The sequence below is a fragment of the Lichenostomus cassidix genome, chromosome 2 (assembly GCF_008360975.1).
Source record: "Lichenostomus cassidix isolate B80296 chromosome 2, HeHo_3.0, whole genome shotgun sequence".
NCBI lineage: Eukaryota > Metazoa > Chordata > Aves > Passeriformes > Meliphagidae > Lichenostomus > Lichenostomus cassidix.
The window spans coordinates 108,778,286-108,800,837 of record NC_139482.1 but is presented as its reverse complement, the minus strand read 5'-3'; the positions used below and the strand labels follow the sequence as shown (position 1 = coordinate 108,800,837).

Genomic DNA, 22,552 nt, shown 5'->3' with positions numbered 1-22,552 from the left:
GTCCAAAGATTAATCAAGAGGATAATCACATCTTATTCACTTAATTATCCATCTTTTTAATATTTTGAAGTTTCCAAAAGACACATAGCATTTTAATACTTTAACGACGTAGAGTGTGACAGTCTATACAGAAAGAATTTTTAGATTTATGTGCATAACCACAAGTAGCTTCTGGTCAAGGTTTTCTAAATTTTGTATTAGTACAGAAATAAAATCGAATGTGCCTTTGATTAAGACATTGCATAGTAAAAAGTGTAAAATCAGTGTTAATATGCTAACTGTCTTGGGAACTCCCAAAATTCAAGTGGTTCCGAGAGATTCTTTGGGACCTGCTCAGGCATGCTACTATTTCCCTTGGACAGTTTTGTCTTTAAAAGGTGAGACACTAAATTACCTACTAGGGAACAGATTCAGAAAACATATGATTCTTCAATGTTAGGCTCTGGGACCCCAGAAGGACTCAGACTTTATTAGTCCACTAATTCACAAGATTTCTTTTCGAGATATGAGAATGGTCTGAAACATGGTCAGAATTTTACCAATGTTCCTTAGACCTCCTGGGTTGTGAAAAAACTTGTAGCTATAATATAAGGCTGAAATGTTTGTTGTTTAAGAAATGTTCCCAATATGTATTTATCTTGTCTTGCCTAAGACAGCTTGATTAGCAGCAACAAGATCTTTTTGTAGGATTCACATAAAAATGGAGATTTGAACCTGACAAAATTAATCTAAATTCCTTAATGCGCAAAATATATTTTTTTGCATTAGGAATGTTCAGAAAACTAAACTGTAGAGTTTTCTGTTGAAGGGGAGAAGAGCAGCAGAGAGGTAAACAGAATAACATGTAACATACTTCTCTCAAAAATAAACCCCAAATTATATACAATTCCTTTTTCTGGATTTTGGTGAGGCAACCAGTGGGACAGGTGGTTGCATCCCACCGCCTGTGGTCCTGTTTCACTCCCAGTTTCAGATTGTCAAGCCAGAGGGCTGCCCTCACTCCTGCTGGGTCAACAGGCTCCATCCAGGGAGCAGACGATGCTGGCATTTGCTCCAGCTGCTCTAGTGGTTCTGCTAGCTCTGCTTTTCTGCAAGGGCACACATGGCTTTGAAAATGGCTTTACATAGAGTCCCCTTGCATAAACCAGGGTCTTAAGCTGAATCCTCTACCTTTAAAAGCTTTTAGACTCAGAGTTTTGTGTTAGATTTTAAAATATTGCCTTAGATTATGGCAGCCACTCATCACATGGACATTTGGGCTTAATTAGTTGGTCCAGGTTTCTACACACTCTGATAATTGTAAACTCTCATGTGCATGTGCTTTAAACAGAAATATCTCCCAAATATAACTGGCAAAATACACAAATTTAATAAGTTTCACACTTGCTTGATGGGGTTTTTTTTTGTTATTATCTACTGAGTAGCACTCAGTCACTAATCAGGTGTTGTTTTAAACATGCATTTTAAAGCTGTACTTGCAGAAATATTTTGAAGTATGGAAGTTAGCCATCCTGTTTTTTTATAGTGATGAAATTAAAAGAAATTCCAAATGTTAAATAGTGAAATTTCAATATTCAAGTAACTTATGACAAAATCTACCCAAGCTCTCTTTCCCCTAAGTGGTTTTTAACAGGAGAAAACCAAAAATTAGTATAGTGTCAAAAATCATGCATTATAGTGCATTATAATCAGAGAAGGCTCAATCAAAACCAGATTTAAAGGAATGGAAATTTTTGTTATTACAGAAGCATCTTTTCCAAACAACTTGAACTTCACCTGATATCAGACTATGAGAGTCAAATATTATATTAGTCTTTAAAATCATGTTAATCCAATTGGAAATATTAAAATTATTAAGGAAACACATGTGTATTTCATTGTGTCAGCTTTACAGACAAGTTGGAAAATCAGAGTTAGAAAAAGTAAAATGCATTAATGAATTTGATGTATTCTCTGGCAATTAAGACAATATAATTTCTATGCAGAAAGGTCTTCTGTAGTAAGACAGAGGATGTGTTCATTTTATTAGTTCCTATTGTAACTATTTGCATTGTTTTTTTATGTACAAATCATTTATTAATAACATGTACTTTACTATAGATATATTCAGAAATATCCTGACCACCCAAAATTCATTTGCAGTTTTTCCATTTGTTTCACTGTGACCATAATCTTGTCATCTATCTTTTGCAGATATTCATATGTGAATGATTCAGGGAAATTGTGTAAGTGACCTATAATTTTATTCTTTAGAAAGGTATTTTCCAATAAGTGTAATCAATTGCTTTCCTCTTTAGGCTGCTCTGGATCAAATCATTAAAGAAAACTGTTGGTTATCTCAAGAATATCAAAACTTTCAAAATGACTATTTAAACAGTAAATTAGATCTCACAGAACACTATGACAATAGTATGAGGGTGGGAGATGCTATTAGAGGCTGTCAGCAGCTAAAGTGCTAATATCACTCATTCAATTCATTTATCTCTTCTCTAAAATTAATTTCTTCAATACAGATACTTAATAACAATAGGATACCTGTAGTAATACCTATCACCCAAATTCTTCTTTTCTTCTTTGCTGTTTCCCACTTCCATATTTTCATTTTTGCTTGCTTGCTGTAGTGGGGTTTTTCATTATTTTTACAGAGCAGTTCATCTAAGGTTTCCAAAATTCATTTTTCAAAAATCCCACTTTTGCTACTGAAATGTACTTATTTTTATATATAAATATATTCTGCAATGATTAAAATGTACCATACCATTACATATAGCTTCTTCATAGCTTTTTCTGGTGATTGTGAGTGTTATGACATTTACATTTAGACTCTGTAAGTTTTTAGTTTAGAAAACAGTCAAGTGAAAAAAAATTGTAAAATCTAGTTTATCTTCCTTGACAGAAGTATAGTGGCTAGCTATAGTGTTTTATTTACTCATTAGATTTTTTTTTAATTTTTTTTTTTAATTAACAGTGCTGTGAAACCTAAGTCAGGTGATATTGCAGAACTTTGTTATGGTAGTGTAATGCCAATTGATAGAAAAAATATTTTCTGTTTCTTTTTCTTGTGTTTATACATAGCTGTCAAAGTAAGACCCTATCATTACCAACCATGATCAATTACAAATACTGTTCATGTATACTAGTTAGGTTTCTGCTTGTTTGCCTTCAATGTCTACATTTCTGAAAATTAATATGCATTTAAGTTATCATTTTCACAGACCTTACCTTCACACCAACAATTTCAGGGAGGAATTTTTATTAAGTCAGGCCCTACTCAGGAACCATGTTCTGATATATTGATATTTTAGTCCATTTTCTAAAAGTACATTGCAGAAGTGTTCAAATAAATCAATTAGCTGTAAAATTCAGATTATTTGCTAGTACTTTACTTTTAGCAATCCATTTTATGTCTTATACCCATATTTTCATTGCTCATTTCTTCTTACCACTTGCATTTTAAAATTCACTGGATTAGTCTTGCATTTTAAAATTCACTGGATTCAGTTTGCTCCTGACAAATATAAAGAAGAAAATCCCTTAACAGATATTCTTGTTAACTATATAGCTCTTCTGTGTTTCAGAACAAAACTGGTTTTAAGTCATACATTCTTAGGGATAACCATATTTGGGGAATAAGTTGGAGATGTAAAACAAAAAGTAGAAGAAGTAATGACCTATCTTTCTTCATCAAATGAGTATAAATTTTATTCCGTTGATATGACAACAGAGGCAATGCTAGGAGTATTGAAATTTTTTCTTAAAGGGACTGAATTATAGCAGGAATTTAAAGTATTTTTTTTCTGAATGTGGAATTAGGACATACTCTCTTTAAGGCTCTCTACAGAGAAATATATCTATGTAAGGTTATCAACTGAACATTTTGTTTCTTTGAATGTTATTATAACCAGCTTCTACATTCTCAGAATTTAGTAGCTCTTGATAACATTTGTGAAAAGATTTCTCACTCAACAGTTTACCTCTTCTGGACATAGTATGGATGATATTATTGTGCATCTCAATGATGTAGTCTGGAAGCAAAAGAAAATTGCAAATGAGTTGGCATATATTATTGCTTTTTTGCCTCTCAATTTGAATACAATAAAATAAACATAGTAAAATATAGCAAAATAGAAATGCAATACCAACAGGATCTAGTTTCATAGCAGTGCTATATAATAATTTGCTATATAATAATTGCTTTTAAAAATCTTGTTTGTGAATAAAATGGTTATGAGGATATTGCAATTCTATAGGAGCTTATAATCAACCTTACAATACATATACCAAGCTTGTCATAGGAATCAGTGATAGCAATATTTAGAAATTTGGACAGTCCAGCAGTGTTATTGTAGGAAGAGAAATTCTCTTTACAATATTAATTTAAGTATTACAGAGACACCTTAATCTAATTTCCTTTTTGACAACTCTTCATTTTGCTAAATTAATAACTTGTCTAACTATTAAAATATTCCTAACATTCTCACATTAAAAAAGTATTTAGGAATTAGAACAAAAGGAGAAAAAAAGTGTTGATGATATACTCTGCCAATAAAAAGAAGATACATTCTCTTCCTGGGTTTTTGCTAATAAGCAAATTACAGCAGCAACAGAAAATCAATTCTGGAGGAGTGTCAAAGTAATGATTTTTCTTGGTGCTCTGTATTATGTGTGAGCTACTACAATGACATGAATGTTCAAGAAGAAAGCGTGTTCATCCCTAATTAATTCCTGAGAAATTTCTTCTCTGTAGACACATACTTACTGAAAATTAGAAGCCAGTTTTTACAAATACTACTGTAAAAGGCAAACAACTTCTTTTTTTTTATTTATTTTTGGGTTTTTTTCCTTTTAACTGGAAATACCCAAAGCCAGGTTGGATGAGGTTTTGAGCAACCTGGTCTAGTGGAGCCCTGCCCGTAACAGAGGATTTGGAACTAGAGGGTTTCTAAGGTCCCTTCCAACCAAAACCATTCTATGATTCTATGGTTCTAATGTTTAATTTGATCAAATATTATTCTGAACAAGAAAATTATAGTCCTTTACCTTGAGAAATTCTTATCCTCAATTTTCTTTCTTAGTAGTTTACTTACTGAAAAAAACACTGCTGTCCACGCATCATTCTTTATATATCACTTATAGCTATACCTTCCACTGATCACTGGCATGTCTGTCATGCTGAATGTGCAATCTTCATTAAAACATGAATCATATATGTCCACTTTTCCTAGATGACTTTGGATATTGGAATTATCTTATAGATATTGATATTATTTCTAAATACATTCTATTTAGTACCTAGTATTTCCCCTAAATATTTGGTTTTGCGGGTAAGTGTTGGGGTTTTGGCTTTTTGAACAGATTGGGAGGGGAGGTGTGGCTAGCACAGGTCTTTCCCATGAGAAATTTTCTTGTGTTTTATAAATAAAGATAAAGTTTGGACGTTGTTGGAACAGTGTCCCAGAACTTGGGCAGTGCAGGCCTGGCCAATCAGGCCTGGGGGAAGGCTTCTGACTGACCAATCTGGGTAACTTTTGAGAACTCTATATATGTGATGAAATCAAAACAATAAAGGTCATTCCTTCTTGCCACTGAGAACTGGTGCTTTCATTACTCTGCTAGCTGCTCAACAGAGACAGGGAGGGAGATTGTAATGTTGATAAGTTACTGATTTTTACATGTGCATGTTCGTGTGGTAAAATCCTGCATGTAAAAGACCTGTAGATTGATCTTTATGTGGTAGACTTCCCATCTCAAAATCTTGCATAACAGAGCTTCTTCCCTACAAATATATAGCAGCAGTTTCTTCTGGAAATCTCAATGGGCTAGCATTTTAGCTCCAGGAACATGATTATGCTTTTAAAACAAATCTAGTTATTTACCATATTTTTCTTTTTGTCCTGAATTATCTTAGAATATCTATTCCATGAGCAAAGTTTGTTGCTTCCAATGTGTTGTGCTAATGTGCCAATGGTTGTATTGTAGACATCAGCTTTTGTTCTTCTAGTTAAAAATCCAAAATATAGAGGTATGACATGTCATTATAACTTAAGAACCTATTTATTTGTATCTGTCCTTAACATTGCAAATGGCATTGTCTTACGAAATATTGACTACTGGTTTTGTTCATATAATTTTATTGAGAAACTACAATGCAAACCCTAATTGCTTTAAAATGTAAGTAAAGCATTTATTCTCATATTCACTACCTGGTATCTTCAGGTGGCCACATTATAGTAATATTTTGGGGATAGGGGGTCTATTAATTCCTGTTTCTTTTTTTTTTACTTTCTCGATAACTGACACATTATTGCAGTAAAACATATGTAGGGTCAATTCATGCTGAATAGTTATTAGAAACCATGATAACAAAAGTCATTACACTGCAGTTCAGTTTTGACAGTAAAATTTCTGCAACATTATCACAAATCCTCATGCATTAGTGCAATGATCCTTACTATAGTTTCATATTAGAATCAAGAGACTGCTGTAGCATGCTTGATACAAAAAGTCATGCAAGTCAAGTGAAGTTCTTTTATGCTTTTATAGCTAACATATTTTCATGTCTTTCTCATGCATATATCTGACTCTGAGCCCTCTTGGGTATTTCTTTCATTAGTGTATTTCTCATCTGGGATATAACTGTTTTAAAATAATGTCCCTGTTTTTTAGAAAGGCCAAATATAAAGAAAACGTGACAATGGGCAAATGTCAGTTTAGGCAACTAATTCCTTCTGATTTTGTTGTTCTTATGCATCAACCTAACTGAAAAAAAAATACAGCTCTCATATAAAGAAAAAATAATTTCTGATTCTAATCTTTGGTTTTAGTTCACTTCTCTGGAGATCAGGGTTTGCTTCATGTCTTCATAAGACTAATACTGAAAGCATAGTTAAGATTTTGGCACAAACTCCCACCCATTCCCAATTTCTTACAAAACTTATAAGGCAAATAAAACTGTCAAGGATCCAGTGTGAAAGAAATGAAAATGTTATGGAAGGAAATTAATCTTTTTTAATCTATTTTTATATTAAATCTTTAACCAACTTTCATAATTATTTTGATTAGGGACTGAAATGGGTAATCGAGCTGACATTTGGGTTTTGCCAATGTAACAAGACTGGATAGTACTAGCAAGCAAAAATGTGTAGTTTACAGAATCTTTAACTGAGGTTCTCTTTGTTTTAGAGTTTTGATACTCTAATATGTTGACAGAATATCCAGTTTCATATGAAAACATGAGGGAAAAAGATGTATCTTCAATAAGATTTTTATTATGTAAATTTCCTAAACTTCCTTAGAGCTAATTATATTTAAGCACTGTAAACATCAAGTTAATGTCACAATTAAATTTGAATCAATAACTCAATAAGTTCAAATGATTCAATCAGAATATTAATGCAACAGGCAACCAAACCTAATTATTAGTTTGATAGCAAAAGGATGTTTTTAAGCTAATTTGTGGAGAAGACATCTCCCTTTCAGATGCATCAGCCATATCAGTGGCTAATCAGATCACAGTTTTGATGCAGACAATAGTTCTGCAGTCAGAGAATGCAGTGAAGTCTGTTGGACTTCAATGCTAGTTCAATTCTAGTGTCTCCCAGGAGCAGCAGGGAAATCACTTTGCTTTGGTTTTTGTTTGTTTTTTTTTTTTTGGTTTTGTTTGTTGGTTTTGTTGTTTGTTTGGTTTTGGTTTTGTTTTTTTTTTCTAAAATACTGTTGAAATCTGATAATTTGGTTAGCCATTTCATTTAAAAATTGAGTGTTCCTTAATGTTTGGAGAGTAAAGATGATGGAAAATTGCTCTTTTTGTCTTGAATAGTCATAGATATTTTAAGGATACTTTCCCCCTTTTTTCCCTCAGTGACACCTGTGGTATTAAGACAAATTAGATGAACAGGAACATTACTAGTTTTAGTGGCTCATGTTTCTTACAGTACATAGTCTTTAAACAGAAGGGTGTGGATGCCATTGGGCACTAGACCTTGATTCACAAAACCAGAAATTTTGACTGCAGATCAAATATTCCTTCAGTGCTATACTGACATGAATTGATGCTGAGAAGGTCATGATATCAGCCTTTGAGTTAAGGGGTATCAGGCAAATAAACAAAAATCATCTTTTGTAAAACATTTGTAAAGAATTTAATCAGTAGTGCTTTTTTCATGTGTTGAATTTCTGGATGTCAGTAATGTCACTTAGAAACAAATCATCAAAGAAATATGTGTGAGCTCAGTTCTTCCATCAGAAGCTTTTTACCTTATTGCATTAACTTATTTTTTGTTATTTTCTAGCAGATTCTATCCCTAATTAAAAAGAAGAATTGTTTGTTTGGCTTTTTCTTTATCCCCACATCCTTATATTTTTTTCCAGACTCTAAGCACCAGACTGAACACAATAGGAAAAGAGACACTTGGGAAGCGCTGCTCTTGCACTAAGCAAAGTAGAAAGAGGTGAACATTGTTAGCAATTCTATTAGATTATCAGTTCCAACATGTATATAAACATTAATATGTCTGTGTGCACAAACTGCAGGAAAAGCCTGGTGTGAGGCTGATCCATCCTTGGTCAGCTGGTGGCTGTGATCATCTGTGTTGTTTCATGTCTGTGAAAATACTCACAAGGTGAAGACAGCTTTTGACAAGTTTTACAATACACTTCCTTTAGGAAATAAACCTTGCCCTGATCCTGTTTTGTGAGATTTTTGTACAGGGAAATCTATGTATGTGAGCTGACTTGACCCTACTATAAGACTGGTTTGTTCTGTAACACTTTACAGAGATGTTAGAATTATTTCTGAGTCACAGACTTATTTAATTAAAAAAAATTATAATTAGGAGGCAGAACAGCTTCAATTCAAGCCCCTCTTTTCTTTCAAGTTTTTACTTTCATTCTCTCATTTACATGTAAAGCAGCCAAGTTTAATAGTACTAGAGTAATAAACAACATCCTGAAGAAATGTCCAAAAGTTCAAAAGATAACCATATCTTATTTTATCTACTTCTTGGTTAGAGCATGGTGCTAACTAGACCAAGGTTGTGTGTTTGATCCCCATATGGGTCATTCACTTAAGCACTGCACTTGATGATCCTTGTGAGTGCCTTCCAGCTCAGAATTTTCTGTGATTCTGTTATTTTTAAATGCACAGATTAATAGTTTGAGATTTACATTCTTAATAGCTACATAAATTCATGTTCATTCAGATTTACTTCAAACTTACATTAAAAGTATCATTAAGGTCACAGTGTTACAGATTAATCTTGCAAATACATTATAAAAATATTTATTGTCAAAGTAACTTGAATTAGCACTTAATAACTGATAAAAAACCTTTTAGAAAATAACAAACAAAATTCTCTAGATTAATAATAATAATATTTTTGCTTTGCTTTGTGGGTAATAAGCATTTCTTAGCATCTTTCATGATTATAAAGCTCACCTACACTGTAACTCACCCCAAATGCCTTACAGTAGGGGTACTTATGTTAAAGTCTTTTTAGGCCTACATTTTCCATGCTTATTTTCTTGGAAAAGTAAAAAATCCTTAACAGCTTAGCATATAAGGTTAATGTGCCTTATTAGGCAAATTACTGTTCTAGGAACTGGTAGAAACTTTGTGTTGTGCCTTCTTAAAACTTTCTGCTCCAGAAGGAGCATAATAACATAAATAAGCAAGAATGGTCTCAGCTACAATTAGCTGGAACAGTTTGAAAAATAATTCTTAGCTGACTTTATTGAATGTCTGCTATTGATATTTCAGCAGGGTTAGGGGTAAAGGTATTGCAAGTTTAATGATCATTGTAATTTATATGGAGAATGTAATTCTATGTAAGCAACCATTTCAAGGAATCTATTAAAACTGCCAGCAGACCTTTTTGTTCAAGTTTCTACACATAGATAATATCCCACCTTCCAAGAAGAGCAGGTAGAATTGCTGTCTCATATATTGAGGATAAGGAATATTATGAAAAGTGACAGCGCTATGGCTACCAGACATATTAATGATTAATCTTACAGATCAGCTTAAAAAATGAGAGATGGCTCATTCCAAAACAGAAATTTGGAGTGAGAAAGAAAAAATCACTGCATTCCTTGAAACAGAGAAAGGAACTGTTGCATGGTACGATTCACTTTAGCTTTCCAAATCAGAAATTTTCACAAAGTCACAGAAAATAGCCTAATGCAGATTTGGTTGAAGGCCTCATTAGCGTTATCACAACAAGGATCAAGATCTTATTAAAGAGACCTATCTCAGAAAAAAAGAGTAACTAGATGGTTTTGACTATTTTGGTATTTGTCGTACATCAGTCTGTTCTGGCATTCAGTGCTCCACCTCAGAGTGCTACACCTTCATTTTGTATCACAACCATGGCCTGCTGGGGAACTAATATTATCACTGCTGTTCACTAAAAGCAGTTCAGGTTCACTTCCAAGCATAAGAGTGAAGGACTGCCACAGACTGTGCAAGGTGAGCTCAGTGATTTCGGTAGGCTACATCTGACCCCTGTTAGATACTGAACCACCCACCACTGCAAACACCCATGGAATTGAGAAGGGAGCATACTGAGAGCTGATATGCCATCCTGCTGTCCCTGTAGTTTTGAATTATTGAGATTCAAAAAGATCTTCCTCTCCATAGGAAGAACCAGAAGGCAGAACCAGAGGGGTTTCTCTTGACAATAACAAGGAGACCAGGCAATGACTCTTGGAAAGAATTACATTAGCAGCCGGAAGGTACGCAGGGAGAACATAAAATTTTTTATTTAGGACTGGTGCCATCAGTGGAATTTTGAGGTTTTTTTAAGACTGGTGAAGATTTTACAGCACCAGGCCTGCTAGAGTTAGATGAGCTTCATCTATCTAGCAAGGACAAAAGGATTCTAGCCCATGAGTTTGCAGGGCTGGTTGAGAGGGCTTTAAACTAAGTTTCCCTTGGAAAATTTAAAATTACTATCTAATGAGGGTATCTCTGAGGTTACAGTGTCTGGACTTTAGCATTAGTGAGTCAGCTATACTATTACATTGTGTTAGCTGTAATTATTTACAAATAAGTACAGCTACTGGAATAATAGATTATGCAAGAGAAAAAATTGTCATTCTTTTCTAATCCTGGTGTATTATGAGCATAACAGAGCTGTGCAAGTCAATTTTTAGTTAGAAACAAATACCATGGATTCTTCAAATTTGTTTTTTTTAATCTATAACCAAGATTTTCAGAATTTGAGACAAAAAAGAAAGCAATGTTGTAGGTTGTAGAAAACAAAAGTTTAGATTCTGAAAAGTATCAGTTTGTTTTTATTAGAAATGACATACCCATAAACCAATGGGTAGATCTAAAGATGACATTTGATATTTTTCAGCAAGGGGAGATGGAGTTCTTCCCCATTTAAATGTCAGTAATTCCAATGCTCAGTATCCTCCCAGGTTCAGGTGTCCTGTTAATATTGTTGGAGATAAAATTCTCTCTTTTCCTAAGTACACCTGCCTGAATGACCAGGTTACAAATTATCCTTGGCTAAGTCTCTCTTGGTTTCTCACTGTATTTTCACACACTGTGAATAATTAGTTCTGAAGGAGACAAAAAGGATGAAATAGTCATTAAGATGTTCATCTAACAGTAGAATCCCCGCCTGAAACAAATTTTAAGTGAAGTATGCTAAAAGTAGTTTCATCAGTAATGCTGAAGGAACTCCAGAATAATGTAGCTCCCAGATCTGGGCAGGCAACTGAAAGGTTGCATATGCCAAATGCAGATATCTCCTTTCAAATCTCTTCTCTAAACAAGAATATGAATTTGAGTCTTCCACTACTTGAGAACCCTCAACCCTGCGATTTTGGAGAGCAGTCCATCCTTGATTTTCATGGTTCAAGCTTTTACCCCTTCACATTACTACTGCATGTCAGAGAACTTCCAAGGCAGTCACTGCTATTCCAGTTTCTACCTGGCCTGCATAGATGGAAGCTTTTTCCTTACTCCCGGGATACAGTAAGGGTGTGGTGGGACACTAGATCACTTTTTAAGGTGTCCCAGAGAACTGGTTTCTAGTGTCACTCTCCCTTCAGTGAAGAGTAACTTTGCCCGGATCCTTTAATTTTATTTTTTTTTGTCTGGAATTAGACTGAATCTGTAAGAATAGAACTTAGTATATTAAAAGGTGACAACACAGATAAAAGTAATGTGAACTAAGAGTAAAATAAAAGCTACATTTACTCTATTTACACTGCAAATAGATGTCAATTCCCATCTTTCTGCTTCCCTCTCAGTAAGATGGTTGACAGTGTTTCAGATTTGGCAAATGTTCCTCTCTCTTAATGTTATAGCTTACATGCTACAGTCACTCTCATCTTTCAAAACTTTTAGGAGGGCTAGTAGATGAATCCAGCACTTTCCTTGAAATTAGCAGAAAACATGATCCTGGAGAATAAGTGAAGTTTTATTGGAATAATGGTTCATTCTTTACCCAGAAGTTCCCTTGTATACTTAACTGTTTGGTAAACAGCCCTTTCCTTTAATGAGGTGTGAAATTCTAGTATCGCCCTTTTGTGGCTATTTTATATTTACAGCAAGGATATATCTTTCAATCAACCTGAGAGGCTGAGTCAACCTTCAAATTAAAAAAAACTATGCTGACATAGAAACACTTATTTGTATCTTATTGCTGCTTCTTGGTTGCAATCAGACATTGATTGCAGTGAGCCAGTCTGCTGGGACAATAGTTTTGGCGTGAGTGATTCCCAGCTCCTTCACACTGATTTTCTCTCATACCTCAGTTTTTTAATAGTACTTACATAGCCCCTTCTGTAGAGCAGTTTTGGTAGAAATTTTCAACCTGACCTACCATGTACACTCAAAAACTCTATCAGTTATGAAAGAACGTGCAAAAATCCCTTTAGTCTTGGTTATAAAGTTACTATGACATTAAATAATACACCAATTTGTCTTGAAACAAATAATCTTAGAGATGAGACTGAGTGCTTCCTGAAGAATTTTAGGCTTGCATTAAGAGAAATATTTTATTAGAAGTTAAACTGAGAATATAAAGCAAACCCCTTTTTCTTGCTTGTCTGATGGAATTGTCAGACAAGCTCTGATCGAAGAGGTCTTTAGGACAGGAGTGTGATGTGCCCCTGCCACAAGACAAAGACAGAAATGACATAATGATCTAGGCTAGAAATTCACTTCTCTAGGGAGCAGTTGTAGCACATTGATTCGTGCTCTTGGGTATGAATCCCTGAAATCACTACAGGTAAACCAAAGGTTTGGGATTTGTTGGAACAAATCCATTATATAGATATCTTAAAGTTATCTAGACCTTTTAATAAAGAAAAAGTATTCACAGTTTCTGAAAAGGATTTGCTAAATAGAAGAGTGAATGACTGAGTGCAAAAAATGAGGGTGAGAATGAGAAATTATGGTATAAAAGAGCACCCAAACTGGTCTAATTTCCAGAGATAAACTGTGTTGATGCAGCTTTAATATCCATTTTCCAGTAACCCAATGTAATTTTATTAGTCCTGATATGTTTTACCACTAAATCTAGCTACTCTTGACATTGATTTCAGTGCAATTTGTGTAATAGGTCAAGTAAAGTGGCGCTTATTGACTGCTGATTGTATATGTTTTTCCACCTGAAGTGTTATTGTTAATTGACATGCTCTTTCATTTTCCTGAGATAATTTTTACTCTATTTGGATAACTGCCTGAAATTCCCCCTTCATAAACTAGGTCTCTTTCATGGCAAATATCAAACATACTTTTGAAATCAGATAAATTGCAGACACAAATTCATCCCTTCAACAACAGAACATTAAAATAATCAGATTTAAGCTAGTTTGTCAAACACAATTTTCCTTTAGTGTGAATATATGCTGTTTGTCCCTAACTAAATCACCCATTTCTCAATGTCTTGTAGTCTTGTCCCATACCATTATTTCTAGTAATATTCTTGCAAAAGAATTCTGGCTAACTCTAATGGCCTGAAGTTTTCTGAATAATTCCTTTTTTGCTAACATATTGCAGGATGCTCTACATCTATTCCTAGGTGATTACAGTTCTTATATTGCTGGAATCTTTACCTCTGTTCTCGGAGAGTATAAGATTATAGGAAAGGCTATCTAATTTTGGCCTTTTGCTTTCCTTTATGAAGATTTTTCCTTGTATTTCAAAGATTGCCTTCAGGAATTTTGTAGGTAATTTTGCACATGCTAATAGGAGTGGTACTTACATTTCTGATGTCACGACTTCATGACCAGCTTCTTTCAGATGATGAGAGCAAGTTGGCTGAAGTAATACATCAGAAAGAAACCCAAACATAATTTTAAACAATAGCAATCTGATTTCTGCACTGGTGAACTAGCAGATAACATGAGGGTTTCCTCTTGTTCTTCTTTTTAGAAATCCAGTGTTGATCCTTCTACCATTCCATGTGTTTTCTTTAATTGATTCTAAATGTGTGTTTCTCCATTTTTAGATATGCTGAAAATGGTCTTTCAAAGCCAGCAACAAAGATCCCAAGAAAAATTTCCCTTTCCTGAAATGTCATATCGGATGTACACCTTCTTTCAGATCCACTGAAATAATGATTACATTTTGTCATCCACTCAAGCAGACACCTTTCCAGCACTTCCCATATTGCCCTATGACTCTCGTGTTTCTTCTGCATGTTGGAATCCCAGCAATACTCCTCTCTGGGTTGATCTAGGAATAAGTTGACACAACCAGGCAAAAAATCTCTTGACTGTCTACCTCATTCTGGGGCAGGCAGAGAAGGCAGTTACCCACTTTAATTGAAACAAACTCTGAAATGAAACCTCAAGATTACATAGTCAAAAATAAGATTTATACAAAGGATTAATCTGTAACCATGAATGTTCTGACTCCATTAGAGCTGCATAACTTGGAAAACATGCTTTTAGATCCATGAGTTTTGTCAGTACTCTCAGCAAAATCTGGAAGCTGTTCCCAGCACCCACTGGGAACAGCTGGGAACCACCATCCTGGGTGCTTGTGTCCTATATACAGCCCTCAGAGGGCACACAGCTGCCAGCAGCCTGGTAAAAACTCAGGCCAGAGTGGTAATTGGCAGTCCAGAAAGGGGTCCTAAACCAAGGAGTAGAGTTTTTAATCTCTTGGCCTTGAATGACTGTGAACATCACTTGATTTAGTGCAAAGTCCAGATTAGTACCTTAAAACAGGGCTGCAAATCAGAGAATCATAGAATGGTTTGGGTTGGAAGAGACCTAAAAGATCCACTGATTCCAATCCCCCTGCCATGGATGGGAACCCCATTCCACTGATTATTCTGTCCCCAAGTTTTCATTCTGTTGCAATGAATACATCAAGAATTGTCCAGATTTACACTGCTCTGACACTTCACTACACCAAGGTGTTAGACAAACCAAATATTCTCTGTCACTCCCCATATCCCTGCTCTGCTTTCCTTAGGCCAGCTGAGCACATGAGCCTGACATACAGCACACACAGATATCTCTGTGAAGGCTTCTCTAAAGAAGTGGATTTGCACAGGAGCAACTGGAAAACCCTCTGGATACCTGGGAGGGGTGTGATGAGGTGTCAGACAGAAGGAATCAAGCCTGATTTGCTGAACAACCCTTGCTGGTGTGAGAAAGATACTTTTTAATTTATGCTTACTACATTTGACCTCAAAGTCAGTGAATGATTTAAAATACTGACTTATTGCATTATTTTTCCAGAGAATTATTATTTGCAGTATTAGTCAACTAGTGTCCTTCATGAATCTGATTTAAACTGCAGTTTTATAGAACTGAGAAAAACTTCCTCATCTTGAGATGCAACAGAAACAAATTCACACTCACTCCTTGCAGAAATCTCTATCATGCTACACAGGCTAATATGTCAATGTTTGGAAGATGTTTCTTTGGCAGCATATTATACATGTAAATTATTTCTATTATATTTTTCCTATGTGTATCTGAAAACAAAAGTGTATACAGTATCATATCACATATACATATATAAGAGATTTTATTCATTTCATACATCAAAGTCAGGCTAAGCAAAATATCAAACTTTGTTTACTAATTTCATACTTATATTTTCTTTTAATATCCTGTTTTGGTTCTCTAGTTATAACATAGATGCACCTAAAGTTCGCTAGAAACATTTGCCATTAGCTTCTTCTAAAAAAAAAATTAAATTTGAGGATAATCCTACCTCCAGAGCTTATTCTGTTCCTGGCCATTGACTGTGACAGTGAAAGGCTCATCTGAAAGCAGTGGAGCATCCCATCTAAAAGCATAAAACATATTACATTTCATGAAAAAGCTAATTCAGATTGTTTAATTCTGGTAATATTGCCTCTGTCACCTTCAAAATCAAAATGTTCTTTCCTGTTATTATAAAGAAAACAACCAAATTGCTTAAAAACCCATTTGAATACACAGCTGCCTTATGTTGCATACTAATTTGATTAAAAATGCTTGTGCCTCACCAGCATTTTTTGCATAAAACACACTAGTGAATTTAACAAAGAAATATAAATATATTTTGTCAATTTTTGATGACAGAGTGTGCTGTAGTGTCCACAGCACCCCTGGACTGAACAAAGATCTCAACACAGGGCTGGGAGATGTTAGACTGAATGTCTTGCTGTATTTGTTTGCTCAATGCTTTGGGCACTGTGCCAACCTCATTGCGAATAACTGCATTAGTCAAGTGTATCCAAATTATTACAACACAGCGTCCATCCCAGTTATTGCTGTTGAAGCATTTTCTGAATCTTCACATCACTACAAGCATTTATTTCAGGGGTGAGATTTGCGTAAATTCAGGACAACCTTAATTTTAGACAGAAAATCTTAACATCTTTATAGGTTGCTTGTTATTCCTAGAAAGAGTAATTAAGCAGTAATTGCACTACTTTTATTTACATATTTTGAACACCTTGCCTAAAAAGAGGAACCACCGTGACAATAGAATGAAGGAAAGAGGAGCCAGAGAATTCATTGTATTTATATTTTAGTTGATAAAAATAAGTATTGTCAATAGTCATTGCACCTTTTCCTATCTTAACTACCTTCAGTTTAACTCTTTAATTTGGATGTGGATGCAGATTTTGCAATAAGTCTTTGTGGATTTCTGTATGCCCTGCTTTTACAAGGGTGGATGGCACACTGTATGTATTTTAATCTTTTTTTCCTTGAGGAGATCCTCCTCCTAGTGTGGAGATGTCCAGTCTTTCTCACCACAGCAACCTTTGTGCTAAGGTGTGTCTGCAAGCTTCAGAACATGTGGGTTTCCACCTATGCACCTCAGGACAGCTCAGGTTAGGGTGCCTGGATGAGCTCCAAAAGAACCAAACAATGTTGAGCTTTGCAGCCCTCTCTGGCTCACTTCTCCCGGCAGCCATTTGTTTCACCCTGCCATTTCCAGCTCAGCATTGTGTTAGCCATGAAGAACAGCTCTGACAGGAAAAAAGTGCTGGAGCTGCTTGATAGCTACATTCATTCCAGGGAAAAATTTGGATCTTTCCTTCTACATACAGCAGGGCTGGCAAGGCAAAGAAATATCCCTTCTCCTTGGTTTGGAATCAGTGTTTTCCTTCTCTTACAGTGGGTGGCAGTAATTTTTTTCATTATCTAGCCTCAGGTAAGGAAGACTTCAATCTGCCACATTGTTGTTGTGTCCTTCAGCTTTTATTCTGGACACCAGATCCCTCAGTACTCTGTATTTTATTAAGCCCCTTGGTTGGGAGCAAAAATTGCAGCCTCTTGTACCAGTGTATATGGCTGAGTGTGTTGTAGCTGGCAGTTTTGCCTGGTGCACCTTATTTTCCAGGAAAGTATATGTTATTGGACCATGAAAGTGTAAATTATCATCTGCTAAACTCGGTTAGAAGCAGGAAGTTGCAATAATTTTAAAATACTTGACATTAGATTGAAGAGCAAAAATCTCTAAATTTTCTGTGAAAGAAATTTTTTTAAGCCATTGAGTTTGAAACTCTGATTTTTTGTCATACAAAAACATATTTTGACATAGACAAGATATTGCAATGATGTATATAGAATATATGTATTATATATATTACATGCTTCATGTTCATGTCAATCTTTTCAAATACTGTACTAGTCACAAGTAATTTAATAATGAAGACTAGAGAAAATGAAACTTTCAGAAATTATCAAAATTTAATGAGAAAGCAGAAATAACTTTTGGGAATAGTTTTGTGTAAAAAAACCCAAAAGTATAATTAAATGAAAACTTTGGTAGAAAACTGAATTTTTAAATGTTACCTCATCTAGGTTTAATAACTGTCAAATACCTATTTTTCTTGCTTTTAATAAATATTGATTTTATGATGAAAAATATAAATAGCAAAATATTTTGGAAACTTAAGCCACTGCCTTCTTTATCAACTCCAGAACAATGGATGCACCTGCAGCATGGAGAGACTGAGAGAATTTATGCAGATATGCAAACCGTTTAACTAGAGGCATGAATGCCATGTCTTGTGGTGCTGTTTATAAGTCTATATAGTCTTTTAAGCTCCACCACCATGATATTTCTGTGCCTGCCTTAAATTACCTCGCATTGAACGCTCGTTACAGAGTAGAAGAATGCAGAGTGACTAAACGACAGAGCAGCCGATGCATGGTAACCTTTTCATGTGTCAAAGCCCTCTGACAACTTGAGTTTTACATATGCTTTTGGATTTTTAACACTAAATCATCCATCTGCCAATGCTGTTACCAAGCAAAAAATTATGCTGTTGAATGATCAGAGACTACTTTTGCTTTATTTGGCCAAGAATGGACATTTCTGAGAGTTTCTTAGATTTCTGTAAGACTGGGGAAAGAATTTAAATTCGAGTTGTTCTGTCATGAGGAATTGCTAGCGAAGGGTTGTTTTGCTTTGGATTGTGCTCTGGTGATGCCATTGAAACATGCATTTTTGAAAACAATTGCTCATACAACAAGAGTTTGGTCTGTTTTAACAGGCTCCTAGAGCAACATGAAGTTCTGTATATATATGCTTTCTTAACTATTTAAATACAGTTTGCCTGCCTCCCTGCTGGTTTAGTACTACCAGGGTTTGTCTAAGGTCAGAAATGTCAAAGTAATTAAGGCAGCCACACCCTTTTTAGTTCCCTGAAGTATTTATGGTGCACATACTGCCCAGTGCCACCTATATGTGCCCAAATATATTGGCACCTTCATGGGTGTATTTACCCAATTGTGCTGGGAAGGCTGGTGGCAATGACAGCCTTTGGATCAGAGCTGGTCCGAGAGACACACAGGTAGAATGCAGATTACCAGCTTTCTTTCATGTTAGTATTTTGACACTTGTCAAGAGGCTTGACATTTCTTTTTACCATTTGGAAAATCCTGTACCCATCAGATATTTCTAATTGCAATTTTTCTTTTATGGGGAGGAACAAAGGCTCAGGATAATTGATTTCTCCCTACTGCCATGTGGAGCATCCTGTAAAAGGGATTATCTTTGTTTTCCGTAGTCAATACCTTGTGAACATATTTTCTGCCCAGAGAGGAGATGTTGTGAAGAAAAGTGACCACTAAGAAAGACATAAGATATTGCAAAATTCTTTCATCTGTTACCCTTCTGACAATACCTATAGAAGAACACATAGGAGCATGAAAGGGAGTTAATGAAAGATACTAAATCAAGGTACATGAGATAAAATATGTTACTCTTTCCTTCCTCATACATTTTCTTCTATTTAGATGCAAGGTGATCAAAGTATAGCAAACAAGCCATTAAGAGAATTTCTATGGTACTTGAAAGATCTTTAGCTACTCTGAACCTCTGTGGGGAACCCAGATTCCTGCAGCCATAATTTCCTTCCAGAATTAAATGGAAGACAGTTCTAGTACAGAATTATAGCTAGAATGCTTTAATTTTCTAAAGTATTGCCCATGATCACTGAAAGTACTCTCAGCCACTGAATAGTGACTGACAATCAGTTCAGTGAAGTCCAGCTGCTGCTTTGAGTCTGGTATTGGAACATGCACTCTGGGACACTGGGGCAGCTACCCTGCAAGTGTATTTTATTAAATTAACAGTAGTGAATGGTGCATAAAATTGTCACCAGGATGAATTTATTACAGTATAATTTTATTCTCACATTATTCTGTATGGGGTGCTACCCCAACAGAGTTTTCAATTCAGTAGTATGCCTGAAGCCAGGGGTTTTATCAGCAGTGTGTCAAAGGGTGCCTGGCTCTCATTCTTATATAATTTACTCTTATTACATGAGATATTTCTATTTTTCTGCACTAACAGTTGTATATTTTCTAATGAAGGTTTAAATCAACTGGGAACCAGGGTATAAATAGAGTTTCAGTATTTTGTGCCAAATATGGATTGTTTGTCTTCCTGTTAGTTATGGATTGTGAGTGTATTATTGCTGAAGGAAAATTTTGGGGGTTTTATTTTTCTTTCACGTATTTATTTACCATTTAATATAAATTACAGAAGCTTTTCAAGTGTTCAAAATTAATTATATCATTAGAAAAAATGTCTGAGATTATTAAGAAAAACACATGAGCCTATCTAGCCTGTACGGGTCAGCTTTTTGCTTATTGAACTTGCAAAGGTAACTCTGACAGTACTTTGGTGTTTAGCATTTACTAGCCAGATCTAGATAAAAGCTACATAGGTACAAGATTCCATAATGATGTTTTCTTTTACAGGAAATATTGCCCACAAAGTTTTGAAATTTCTCCAGAATTTATTAGCTTTACTTGCTTCTGCTGTATCTTCCATGCCCATTCCGTCTGGCTACAAAGTCTTATATTGCTTGTGAAATAGTTATGGCAAAGGCTTGTTGCTTGCCTAACTGAGGACTTTCCAGCTTTTCAGGATCTATACACCCGAGTCCCTCTTTAGACATGTCTCTGGGAAAGCTCTAGATGAATTTTATGTTTCCCAGCCTTCTGGGGAAAGGCAGCTGGTTGTGATTGCTGTACATGCTGATGGAATGCTCGATGTGTGTCCTCCTCACTACACTCACTGCAGCATTTCAGGTTTATGTTCCCACAGTCATGTTGTGGTACAGAGCTGGGCCTGGCTGTTCCAGACTCTGATCCTGAGCTTCATGGTAAGGGTAGCTTCCTGCTCATAGTTCTGGCTGGTGAAGAACCCTAAGATTACATCTGAAATTAGCAGCTGATTATACTCTTTGCTATAAGGTACCCTTCATTGTTATTGATTTATTATCTGTTTTTTCTCAGGAGCTTACAAAAGAGCAACTCATGGCTTCTTTTCTTTTTCTGAGCTTTTCATCCTTGCAAGTCCTCCTTTATATAAAACCTGTGATTAACAACTGCTTTTGTTTTAAAATTGTCAAAAGATAACCTATATTTTTTCGCTTGGAAATTCTGTTGGATCAATCTGTTGAGCCAACAGGGAGGTTCTGTCTCTTTTGTTCTGTGATAATTTTAAATTGTGTCACCTCCATTGGAATTATAAAGGAGCTATTCCAATGTATACAAAACCCCTTTTTCTTCAACATTTTCCAAAAACAAAAAAAAAATTAACAACAGTGCTACAGAGCTGCCCCCAAATATAGATCTTTACTTTACCCCTTAATCACTATATTATTCTCCTAAACATGCCCACCAACCTATATATAAGCATGTCAATGATATTTAGATGACTGTATCCTGAAAGTGTGTTACCATTATCAAAAGAGTCTGAGAATGAACTCAGAAAGTATATCTGTAAAAAGTATTCTGAATAAAATAAATATTTGAAGAGGTGGGGTATACCTGCATAAGAAATCTTATACTTTGAAAAATAGCAGGGTTGCAGAATTGAATTCTTCACAGGACTTTATTTAGAAGCTTTGACACGGACATGCTCTTTGAGCCTGGGATGATATTACTACTTGAGTTGGGTAAACCCAGTTCGGAACTGGGACATCAGTACCTGTCTCAAAAAATCCAGGGTTTTTTAAGGCCACACTATTGAATGTGTATGGCTAGATTTTTAACATTCTCTTCTCTTGAAGCTCTTCTGGTGACTCTGTAATGCATCAAATATCAATGCCTGCTCTGAATTAATGCAGAAGAGAGAACCTGAGCTTTGATCTTCACCCCTCAGATGAGAGCCATAGCCAGCTGCTGGTTGACTAACAGCACAAATGAACCCTTCTGTTAACCTCAGTCCCTAGTTGTCCACATGTGTCACCCTGATATGAAACAGGAGAATGTTTAAAATTGGGAATAAGCATGTGGCACAGGAGGGTTCTTTCCTGCACATCCCAAATGTTGAGTTTTACTTAAGATCAAAGGCCATCCTTTTAAAAATGTAAATATTATAATTTTTCTGTTTCTGTCTCTGTCAGTATACTTTTAGCAGAAATTGACATTTAAAAAGCTCTTCAGTACCTCTGCAAGTCAAACATCAAAGTTTAAACACTGAAGAGCATTCATCAGTGCAACTATTGTGCTGAGGTGATAAATATAATTTAAAGGAATATATTCAACTGAAGGCTATCATACTGTGTTGCTATCAATTTTTATCTAATGAAAAGGATTAAATGAATCCTTGCTA

The 22,552-nt window shown here is 35.2% G+C and overlaps 1 long non-coding RNA gene across 1 annotated transcript; it reads left to right on the top strand.

Moving 5' to 3' along the window:
• The first annotated feature begins 766 nt into the window (after positions 1-766).
• On the top strand, positions 767-15,595 carry LOC146441954 (uncharacterized). Its single transcript, XR_014849545.1, has 3 exons — positions 767-828; positions 2,194-2,225; positions 15,443-15,595. It is a non-coding gene; the product is annotated as an uncharacterized LOC146441954 (long non-coding RNA).
• The last annotated feature ends 6,957 nt before the right edge of the window (positions 15,596-22,552 follow it).